Here is an 11752-nt window from a genome sequence, read left to right as displayed (position 1 = left end):
CATGAATCCCTGCTGTCTGTTGCTTAAAATATTTTTTTTCCAGCAAGAACTCATCTATGTGGTCTTTTATTAAACTCTCCAGTATCTTCCCAACTATAGAAGTTAAACTAACAGGTCTATAATTACTTGGTAAAGATTTTGACCTCTTTTTAAATATTGGCACCACATTTTCCTTACGCCAATCCAGTGGTACTATGCCAGTCATTAAAGAGTCCCTAAAAATTAGAAACAATGGCTTTGAAATGACGGAGCTCAATTCTTTACGGACCCGTGGGTGTATGCCATCCGGTCCAGGTGCTTTATTCACCTTTATTCTGTCTGAATATTTTTGGATCATATCAATTGTGAGCTAATGTGGATCATCTGGGGCTGTGTCAATACCATGCCCATTATGGACAAGAGTTCCCCCATACTCCTTTGTATACACAGAGCTGAAGAAAGTATTTGCCTTCTCTTTGTCCCCATTCATCCACTCTAGATTATTTTGTAAAGGGCCTACATGCTCAGAAAAGGCTAGGGTTGGGAAATCTTCCACGACCCCCTCTAACACCACCTCCAGGTTGTCTTCAGATTTCCTATGTCAACATCTTCTAAGGGAGGTAGTTCCACTTCCGATTCAGATAGTGAAGTTGGAGAAGAAGCCTGGTACTGTTGGGCTTTTGACAGTGATTGCTGAATTAAGGCTGTCAGTTGTCTGTGAAATTCTGATGTAATTGCAGAGAAACCTGCCTTGGTAAGAAAGGCCGTAGGCCACTTGTGTGCCTGAGACAGAGCTGGAATCAAATGCAGAGACCAGTGTTAAACTAAGGTCCAACTCTGGTGCAATGAAAGCACTGTCACTCTGAGTGGTTTGAGTCCTTTGCAGCCCATTGGCACAGCAAATATTTGCCTGACCTTTCTGCAATTCCCATGCACCTGGTTTCCACCAAAGCTATAAGTGAGGTATTCCCCTGTGGGTTACTCATGAAGTAGAGTGCAGAAATGAAGTAAGCATGTCTGGAGAAGGATACACAACACAGAAGGTGTTGACTGTCCTTTAGTGAAGTTATTGTGGCAAAACTGCGGCAGTATCCTAAAAGGGCTCTGGGTGAAAGCTGTCAGTAATAGGGAGACCTGCAGTGTGTTAACACCTGGTCATCCACTTGAATGGTGGAAAGTTTAAGTTCAACTTTATTAACATGTTACACCTGTATTTAGGGTGCAAAATGTAACATGTTCAGCACGCGCCCCCTCTCCCGAACTCCCTCTGACAGCATGCGTGGGATCTTCTGCCTGCACCAGCTGTCACAATTTGAAAACCCACATGGCTACACCATTGATCCAGTTTCCTGTGGATCAATGACTTGTGGTTCTCAATGAACTACAAGAGTACTGATGAGATCCTCTTGCTCTCAAGTACCTGCCTGCCCATATGGGAGGTACGGGCAGACAGCTATCCTGAGAATTTGCAGGAACCTGACAATGCACCCATGATCTACTGATTGAGGATGCAATGCTCTGCAGGCTTCTTTGAAAACAAATAATAAACAAGTAGATTTTTTTGTTTTTTCAAAAGGTGAGCTTATCCTTTAAACACTCAATAAGTGAATATAGGTGAACACAATTCACCATTTTTGGATAGTTATGTAAATACAAATACTATTCAGAGACACTAAGATGCATACTGCAAGCAGTGGAAATATTAAGTACCATACTTGCTATAGGGCTACTAGAATGACCCAATAAAGGACAAACCTGTCTTGTCTTTCTAATTTACTAGTCCCTGTATGATTCCAGGCTTCACCCATCATGGTGGGCATACCATGAGGCGTCTTTAGTTTCTGTGCTGAGGTGAGCACCCAAGCAGGATCCAGTGCCCGAACATTACAGGTCGTAACCACAGCATGCAGTCTGGGTACAGTTCCCAAGGTTTTACTGAGGTTGCACAAATGCAGATTTACTGCTTCTTTTGTAGTAGAAGGCAGTGAAGAGGTTGATTGAAGAAATCCATGTAAATAAGAACTAATTAAGCACAGAAACATCTTCATAAGGGAGAAGAGGTTCATCACCTACAGGACACGGGAGTGGGGTAGTGTTATAGGAGTATCTGTTCAAAAGCTTTGCAAGCGTCCTATCAAATGAGGGTAGTAACCTACAACCTAGGGTCTATAAATATACAGCCTGTGTCCTGTACTGTATGACTTTAGATAATCATTGTTGAAAACTAGATGGATTGCAGGAAATAAATGCTACATGAATCATACTTACTCAAAATGGCCATGGCTAGAAATTCTAGGGAGATGCTTAATAACCACCTCCCGTCTGGCCGTTGTATATAATGGCCGGACGGTGGCAGTGCAGGGGCGGGTGGCCATTTATAATGGCCTCCCCGCCCCCTGCTTGTGACCGCTCCCTGGGAGTGCGCAGCACCGCGATCCGGTGCCCGCTGTGTCCTCCGGACACAGTGGAACACCGATCATCCTATGGGACCTCTGTGTGAGGTCCCGATCATGTGATCGCTGATTGGCCAATCAGTGATCACATGCAGAGTAGTAAGCAAGATGTCACTTCTGACATCATTGCTTACTACGTGTGAGATCTGTGAAGGTTCACAGAGGTCACATTGTACATGGTTATTCACAACAGCCTTGTACCATGTGACAAGCTGTGATCAATCACAGCTCACACAGTATTTCTTAATGGCTGCAAGAAAGCAGCCAGAGAGAAGGAGAAATGATTGCTTTTACAGCCTTCATGGGTATAAAAGCAATCTGTGTTAAAAAAAAAAAAAAAAATCTTCATCACCCCCCAGAAGTAGTACAGTGTCACCATGGTGACACTGTACTGCTAGGGTGACAGTATGTAAAAACAAAAACAAAAATTAAAAAAAAATGTACAAAACATTTTTTAAAAATTATAATTTTTGGTTATAAACTAATTTGGGTTATTTTTTGTTTTACTAAAAAGATAACTGAATAAATTTTGGACAAGATTTATGATGAAATATTATTTATTTACAAAATTTTGCAAGAAAAACACTTTTTTTTCAAAATGTTTGGACTTTTTCATTTATATAGCAAAAAAAAAAAAATCCCAATGGTGAATAAATACCACCAAAATAAAGCTTTATCTGTCTCAAAAAAAATGCTAAAAAATTCATATGGGTACAGTGTTGCATGACCGCGCAATTGTCAAAGTGTGATAGTGCTGAAAGCTGAAAATTGGCCTGAACAGGAAGGGGGTAAAAGTATATGGACATGAAGTAGTTAAGGTGATTTCTCAGCAAATTAAAGCATGAAGACTTGGTTGGAGGGGGAGTTTGCTTTGAATATTAAAATGAAGCAAATCGTGTTTTCCATTTGTAGTTCTCAGATGCAGTGTAGTTCCGCTTTAGGTTAACTTGTTGGTAGTTTTAAAATCTCTCCTGAAGCTACTTTAACTTAGTTACTAAGGGCCTCACTTACCAAACTTTGGGACTAAATGGTATCAATTTGCCTTGGCAGTGTGCAACAATAACACTCTTATTAGTCAGGGAGGTGGCAAGTGAACAAGCTTAAGCAGGCCATATATGGGTCAAATGCCAAACAATTTTTTGATCGAAAATCAAAAACGTTGTTCGTTCTGTAATCCGATGGTGCCACCAATGATTTAAAAAATCGGTAGTTTTTCACGAATTTTCCAGAATGCCCAATAAACAAAATGGGGAGGATCAATGAAAATCGTTCGGTGCCATTGCCTCACTAACATAGCGAAAATCAGCCAATTATTCTTAGGTCCGATTTTCGAACAATAAATCGTTCGGAAATCGACCCATGTATGGCTGGCCTTAGTCTAGAAGTCAGAGACTAGTCCTTAGTAACAAAGTGAAACCAGTCTCAGATGTGTGCACAGAGAAGGTTTTTCTTCTAGCTAATAGGTAAAAGATATCCAGTTTATGATGAGCTAGACCACGTGTCAAACACAATGGCCATAAGCGAAATCCAGCCCATTAAGCCATTTCATGTGGCCCTCACACCTCTTCTGCAGGCCCTTCATGTCTGTCCCCTCACCTTGTCTCAGCAGTTAACAGCAGAAAGGATGACAGAACTCCTCCCCTAGATCCTCTAGCTCTTCATGCAGCCAAGGACAGGCTAGTCTCTGCTCCCTTCCCATTTTAGCAGTCAGCAGCAGAGAGGACAGAACTCCTCCTACAGATCCCGTGCCTCTCTATGCAGTCACAGGACACCCTCATCTCCACCTCCCCTGGTCTCAGCATTCAGCGGACTCCACCTGCTGACTACAGCCCTCCTCCAGACCCTGCACTTACTGCTTCTCAACTCCAACCCAAGATTTTCCCTTCACAGCAGCACAAGGTAAGGGAGGGTGGGGACTCTCAATGGGTGCTCTGGACATCTAGTCTTAGAAATACAATCACCCCCTTGAGGGTAACCATAATGCTGATGTGCCCCACAAAGAAATTGAGTATGAAACCCCTGAGCTAGACCAAAAAACCTTCCACTGAACCAGTGTGAATTTGTTTTCTGGATTTATGATTGAAGCAAAACCTATAGACACCTTCTCTTATGGAAGGGCTCTGATGTGCTTGGCACTGGTTCAGTTGACTTCTCAAGTCCTAGTCCATAGAAGCCATTTCTTCTATTTATTGCATTGGTGGTGGCTAAAAAGCCTGAAACAACTGTATGCTGCCTAGAATAAGCTGATCTATAATGTTAAGCTGCATAAACAAGAGGTTCTGGATGTACTGTACTATTGCCAAGGAGCATACACGAAATGTGAAGCATGCAGATACCTGTGAATATTATCCACAACAAAGCTAACCCAACCAGCATTCACAGCAGCCTTAATCATGGGAAAAAAAATATCAGGGAAGGACATAAGGCAATTATATCTCTGAAGTGAATGAAAGGGGTTTGAGTGGATAGTAATATCTTACACAAAGGTTTCAAAATCATATATATATAGTCAGGTCCATAAATATTGGGACATTGACACAATTCTAACATTTTTGGCTCTATACACCACCACAATGGATTTGAAATGAAACGAACAAGATGTGCTTTAATTGCAGACTGTCAGCTTTAATTTGAGGGTATTTAAATCCAAATCAGGTGAACGGTGTAGGAATTACAACAGTTTGCATATGTGCCTCCCACTTGTTAAGGGACCAAAAGTAATGGGACAGAATAAAATTCATAAATCAAACTTTCACTTTTTAATACTTGGTTGCAAATCCTTTGCAGTCAATTACAGCCTGAAGTCTGGAACGCATAGACATCGCCAGACGCTGGGTTTCATCCCTGGTGATGCTCTGCCAGGCCTCTACTGCAACTGTCTTCAGTTCCTGCTCGTTCTTGGGGCATTTTCCCTTCAGTTTTGTCTTCAGCAAGTGAAATGCATGCTGAATCGGATTCATGTCAGGTGATTGACTTGGCCATTGCATAACATTCCACTTCTTGAAATTTTAAGCCCTGTATGTATGTATGTATATATATATATGAATTAATTATATATATATTTATATATATATATAAAATGATTCATGGAACCTTCAAATAGCAAATCTTTACATCTGAGGTACCAGAGGAGAAATGGTTATACAGGTGAAACTCGAAAAATAAAAATATCGTGCAAAAGTTCATTTATTTCAGCAATGCAACTTAAAAGGTGAAACTAATATACGAGATAGACTCATTACATGCAAAGCAAGATAGTTCAAGCCGTGATTTGTCATAATTGTGATGATTATGGCTTACAGCTCATGAAAACCCCAAATCCACAATCTCAGAAAATTAGAATATTACATGCAATCAATAAAACAAGGATTGTACATAGAACAATATCGGACCTCTGAAAAGTATAAGCACGTATATGTACTCAGTACTTGGTTTGGGACCCTTTTGCAGCAATTACTGCCTCAATGTGGCGTGGCATGGAAGCTATCAGCCTGTGGCACTGCTGAGGTGTTATGGAAGACCAGGATGCTTCAATAGCAGCCTTCAGCTCTTCTGCATTGTTTGGTCGCATGTCTCTCATCTTTCTCTTGGCAATGCCCCATAGATTCTCTATGGGGTTCAGGTCAGGCGAGTTTGCTGGCCAATCAAGCACAGTAATCCCACGGTCATTGAACCAGGTTTTGGTGCTTTTGGCAGTGTGGGCAGGTGCCAAGTCCTGCTGGAAAATGAAGTCAGCATCCCCATAAAGCTCATCTGCAGAAGGAAGCATGAAGTGCTCCAAAATCTCCTGGTAGATGGCTGCGTTGACCCTAGACTTAATGAAGCACAGTGGACCAACACCAGCAGATGACATGGCTCCCCAAATCAACACAGACTGGGGGAACTTCACACAGGACTTAAAGCATCTTGCAGTGTGTGCCTCTCCATTCTTCCTCCATACTCTGGGTCCTTGGTTTCCAAATGAGATGCAAAAGTTGCTCTCATCAGAAAAGAGGACTTTGGACCACTGAGCAACAGACCAGGTCTGTTTTTCTTTAGCCCAGGTAAGACGCTTCTGACGTTGTTTGTTGTTCAGGAGCGGCTTGACAAGAGGAATACATTTGAAGCCCATGTCCAGAATCCGTCTGTGGTGGCTCTTGATGCACTGACTTCAGCCTCAGTCCACTCCTTGTGAAAGTCCCCAACACTTTTGAATAGCCTTGGAAGATTGGGGCTAAAGAGGATATTAGTCAGTGCAGAGCAGTCTGAGGTCAGTGCAATCCTGGTCCTACATTTCCGCCAAATACTCATGGAAAATTGCATGGAGCCGAGGAAGAGACAACGGAAAGGGGCAAGGTTCACCGCTTAGGATGACCAGAGGAGAGAGCAAGGATGAGTCAGAGTCAATTGTAAGGACTCGATCTCAGTCCACAGATTGGGAGGAAACTGGGTGGATCATGACGGAATGAAAACAGAGGTGAGTAGCATAATAGTAGGTCACGATATCCGCTGCCCTTAGGCCTCCTCTAGAGCGCAGAGACAGTAGCACACTGCGTGTAATTCTATACCGCTTATTATGCCAGATGAAGTGTAGAAGAGATTTCTAGAGGGAGTGTAGTTTGGACAAGGGAACAGTAACGGAGTCGCAAATAAATATAAAAGTTTGGGTAGTACAGTCATCTTTAATTACGTTGATACGTCCCAAGCATGATAAGGGTAGGGTATCCCAAAACTTTAAGGAACGGGAAATAGCTATAAATAGTGGGGGGTAATTGGCATCATAAATAGAACTGTAGGAAGAGGTAGGATTAGTACCCAAATATTTTAAAGAATGGGTGCACCATCGATATGGAAAAGAGTCTTGGAGGGATGAGAGGACAACTGGTGGTATGTGGAGTAGGAGCACTTCAGTCTTGGATGTGTTAACCTTGTAACCTGAAAGAGTCCCGAATTGTCGTAAAAGTTTACGTAATGCTGGTAGATTTGGGGGTTCGAGAGAGTAAGGAGAATATCATCTGCAAATAGGGATAGTTTGTATTCATGGCCATGAGACATTACCCCTTTTATGTCAGGATGGGCCCGGATTGCAATAGCCAATGGTTCCAAACAGAGGATAAACAATAGGGGAGAGAGTGGGCATCCCTGCCGCGTACCATTCGACATCTGGAAAAGAGGTGAATGAAAGGAGGCTAGTCTGACCTGTGAGGAAGGGTGAGAGTAAAGAGCTTTTAAAGCTGCCACGAAAGGGCCACGGAAGCCAAATCTCTCCAAGACCATAAACATACAAGGCCAGCTGAGGCGGTCAAAAAGCTTTTTGGGCACCTAAGCTCAATAAAATAGTGGGGATGGAGGACCGGTTAACCAAGTCAACCAGATCAATAGATCTTCTGGTATTATTCGCTGCATGTCTGAAAGGGACAAAGCCAACTTGGTCTCTATGTATGAGCTTGGAGATGAGCCTAGATAACCGATTGGCGAGGATCTTAGTAAAAATCTTGTAATCAGAGTTCAACAGAGCAATAGGACGGTAATTATCTAAGATGGAATGGTCCTTGTCAGGTTTGGGAATCACAGAGATATATAAACGGGAAAAGTTGGCTTGGGGAACAATACCTCTGAAAAAATCGTGATAAAGAGAAAGAAGATGGGGAGCTAGGATACCAATGAAGGTCTTGTAATAGGAGTAGGGAAGTCCGTCTGGTCTCAGAACTTTGCGTGAGGGAAGATGTTTGACTGTATCAAATAGTTCTTCAGATGTAATGTCAGTGTTGAGGGGAGCAATGTCAGAAGATGATAGCTTAGGTAATAGTAGGGGATTAAAAAAAACCTAACAAAAGAGGTTTCAATAAGAGGATGGTGGAGGTCTGAGGTCAAAAAGTTGTAAAGGGACTCATAATATGAGCCAAAAGGGAGACCATCACACGAGGATCGTAAGTAGGGCTCCCATTCGGCTGGACAAGAAGGTCCGGCAATGTAGAAGGGGACTGTGTTTTAAGTCTATTGACAAGCATACGGTGGGGTTTGTTGGAGAGTTCGTAAAATTTCTGCCTGACCCAGAGGAAAGATTTTGTGGACTTACAAGCATCAAGGGTTTTGATTTGGTCACGTAGGAAGGTCACTTTTTACAGCCTAGAAATAGACGGCTTTGCGAGAAGTCTACATTCAGCTAGGGTTAACTGGCGAACTAGGGTAATCCTGGCATGCTCTGAGGATTTCTTCAGGCGAGAACCCATGGAGATACAAAGGCCTCGAAATACCGCCTTGTGGGCTTCCCATACGGTCGAGGTAGATGGTACAGAGCCTACATTGTGCTGAGCTCTCACAGGACCTTGATATGTACTTTCAACACAGAGATGTTCCGTGGTTAAAAAGGACTCATTGAGACGTCAATGGCCTGATTTTGGCATAACATTGGGGAATAAAAAATTTAAGGTCAGGGAGGCGTGGTCAGACCATGTAATAGGGTTGATGTCAGAGGAAACTAGGAGTGGAAGAAGAGGAGCTGAAATGAAGAAATGATCTAAGCGGGAGTAGCAGCGGTGAGGTGTGGAGTAGAAGGTGAACTGTTTGTGGGTAGGATGTCGAATCCGCCAGGCATCAAAGAGACGATGCTCCCTGACCAATTTACGAAAGGATTTTGAGGAGGAGCACTGCCGCTTCAAAGGAGTGGACTCGAAGAGGACCTTCCTATCCTTGTGCGGTGAAAGGATTAAATTAAAGTCACCCCCTATAATCATGTGTGGAGCGGAAAAGGAGCCCAATTTGGCGAGAGTTTGTGTAAGGAACTGTAATTGACCTGAATTCGGAGCACAGATTCAGCAAACTAAGGGGAGTGTCACCAAGCATACATTCTAGGAGAATGAAGCGACCATGATGATCGACCTTGGAGGAGACGACCTGAAGGGAGCATGGTGTCCGGATCAGTATTGCCACTCCGGCCTCACCCGATGGGTCAAAGGCCGAATAGGATTGAGAACAAAAAAAAAACCTTGAGGCAAAACGAAAGGAGCCTGCTGACTTAAAATGAGTCTCCTGGACAAAAATAATATCTGCTCCTGAGGATCGGAATTCCTTCAAAGCCATCCACCGCTTCTGAACAGAGTTAAGGCCTTATATGACATTATATGACAGAAGTCATAAAGCCATCACAAAATGACAATGAGTATGGCACATGTACCAGCAGAAAAGATAAATGAGATACCATCGATGAGACAAAACAGAGAATAATAGACAAACCAAAAACATTGCAATAAAGAACATAGATATCCGTAAGGATATGGACTTGGGAGAAACATCAATACCCAAGTCGTCCAGACAATTGTCTGGAAGGGATTGGGGGCAACAGGACAACCAGAACATATCAGTCGGCAAATCCGTCCAGAAAAGTATGACATATGGGGGACCCAGCACAGGAAAAAAGAAAAAGGAGGGGGTTAAGGATACAACCCCGAAGTGCCCACAGAAGACCGCAGAGACGCATCAAGCAGGCACAGCACTGGAAAGAGGACGTTGTGGAGTACGGGAAGGACGCGGAAGGGCGAGATGGAGAAGGCAGTAATTAGGAATTGTCTTCTGGCAGTGGAGGTAGTCCCAATTGCTTCAGGAAGGAGTCTGCTTCAAAAAGATCACGTAGAGTAACTTTGGAATTATCTTTGGAGATGACCAACCTGAAGGGAAAACCCCAGCGATAGGGGACACGGTGGTGCTGGAGATGAGTGGTGAGTGGCTTCAGCGCTTGCCGTTTAGCCAGGGTAATCGGAGAGAGATCACAGAAGAGCTGAAGCCTGTGGATGGGATGTTGCGTACAGAGGCTAACAAGGCTTCCTCTCAAAAAAATGAAAGCGGATGATGACATCATGTGGTCTGGTGCGGTCAGCATGTCTGGGACCTAATGATCGAAGGGCCCTGTCCATGCGCCAATTCGCTTCTGGGACCAAGGGGGCGGTTGCGGTGGACAAGAGATGTCAGCAAAGTTGGGAATCAGCAATAGATTCAGACATACCGCAAATGCGGATGCAAATTGCCGGCGTTCCCCGTTTTCCAAGTCCTCTTGTTGGAGCTGAATTTGGGACATGGTGTGCTTCAGATACGCATTATCTTCAAAAACATGGACGTACTGCACCAATTCATCAAATTTATTCTCCAATTGATCCGCACGTTCCCCAATTCTGCGCTATTTCTCCCCGAAGATCCAAAGCCAACTTGCTCACTTCAGCGGCTATAGTGCCGGTAATATTGCATAAAAATACCTGCAGGTTTTCCTCTAGCGTAGATATCATGAGAGTAGCTGACACATGAGGATTGGCAGAAGCAGGTGGTGAAGGCCTCAATGCAGAATGCACTACTGCCCCCCCCTACAGGGGTCAGGGGCTTGGATTCCTCCATCTGGGGACACTGAGGGTGTGAGGAGGTTGGCTGCATTGCAGAGGCAGCTGCTGCAGTACCTCCGGTTATAAGAAATCCCTCCAAAGTGAGGGACCCCAGGATGTTATCAAGGTCACTAGAACTAGTGTCTCTGATTGGATTTCCCCTCTATTACTGTTCTGGTGTCAACCTAAAATTTGGGATTTTTTTTTCCACTTTGGATTAAAACAGTAAGCAGGACAAATAGGGTGACTCTGTAATGGGAGCACAGACAGCAATAAAAATATGACAAGAGTTACTAGGCAGCATTGCAATTTTGTTTCTAAAATATAATTAAAAAAAAAAAAAAGCTGAGCATGTACAGTATCCAATATTGAACTAAGGCTACGTTCACACTAGCTTTGTCAGCAGACGTCAGACAGGCGTTTGGGGAGCATTTTTAATGCTTCTCAAACGCCTATGAAAATTCTGCACGTGGCAGCACACAGTGCTGTTCACACGAAAGCGTTAGCGTTGCGGCAAACCTGATGCCTCGGGTCGAGTCAGGAGTTGAAGACTCCCATTCAAGTCTATGGTGCCATTCCGCAAATGCCTGGCAGGAGTTTGCGAGGCGTTTGCGGAGCGTTAATACCATCTAACTTCATCAGGAGTTTGTGGTGCGGTTTTAACAGTTGCCAAACGCCTATCAATTGCCTCAAAGGCATGCATGGGGCGTTATGGGAGCATTAAAAATGCTTCACAAACGCCTGTCTAACGTTTGTCAACCGCTATAGGGGCATTTGGCAACAGTTAGAAATAAAGTCAAGTGTGAACGAGCCCTAAGTAGAGCACGTGTAAAATCACAATTTTCCTATACAGCAGCTGATACTAAACTAACTGCATATGCTAAGCTGCCATTAAATAGCTTACTAATCATAACTGTAAGTGAAATTGCAAGGCAGAAAAAGCAACATGTTGCTAATTTCTGCCTATATAAA

The sequence above is a fragment of the Staurois parvus genome, unplaced genomic scaffold, assembly GCF_062004578.1.
Source record: "Staurois parvus isolate SC_StPar_1 unplaced genomic scaffold, SC_StPar_1.0 ptg000634l, whole genome shotgun sequence".
Lineage (NCBI taxonomy): Eukaryota > Metazoa > Chordata > Amphibia > Anura > Ranidae > Staurois > Staurois parvus.
Note: the sequence above shows the minus strand (reverse complement) of the source record.